Source organism: Triticum aestivum, chromosome 1A, assembly GCF_018294505.1.
Source record: "Triticum aestivum cultivar Chinese Spring chromosome 1A, IWGSC CS RefSeq v2.1, whole genome shotgun sequence".
NCBI classification, from domain to species: Eukaryota; Viridiplantae; Streptophyta; class Magnoliopsida; order Poales; family Poaceae; genus Triticum; species Triticum aestivum.
The window spans coordinates 34,378,115-34,378,824 of NC_057794.1; positions in this window are offsets into that span (position 1 = coordinate 34,378,115).

Genomic DNA, 710 nt, shown 5'->3' on the forward strand with positions numbered 1-710 from the left:
AATCTTTGCACTTCGAGGCCTAACAAACTAAGTACACAAGAGTTAAGGATATAAGTATGGAGAAGCACACTTCTCTTTCTAAAACTCATCTAGATTCTATCCTAACCTTGCCTTATATAGGGGTGACGAGGTAGGGAGATTAACATACGACTGGCCTCGTGTTAGTAACCGTGCAATGATGGCTGTCATTAATAATACGTCGCAATGAAGCTAAGAGGGTGCTTGGATACTTTTAGTCCCATGACTAAAAGTAGTGGGACTAAAACTTGCTAGCCTCATCCATGCTTGGATCCAAATACTAAAGAGACTAAAATCAAGTTATTGAGCATTTATTATCCTCCAAACCCTTCAATCCAGAACTCGCATGTGTTAAAGGAGAGGAATTAAATGAGGAGAGAGAGAGCTAATACATATTTTAATAGGTTTCCTATGACTAAAAATTTTTAGCCTCAAGACTAGTCCTAGCCTCTCTTTAGTCAGGGGTGCTTGAAACTTTAGCCTCTAAAAGAGACTATTTTTAGTCAGACTAAAAATAGTCCCTTGGATCCAAGCACCCTCTAACTTGATGGCACCGTTTGTAACGCCTGCTTTAATGATGCACGAACGGTCAAGCCGGGCGCGAAGGATCAGATGGATGAGGTTAGCCATATGGGCTTCATGATGCCGGGCGAGCTCCCTGGAACGGGTTTGGGCCATCCCAGACCTACTGG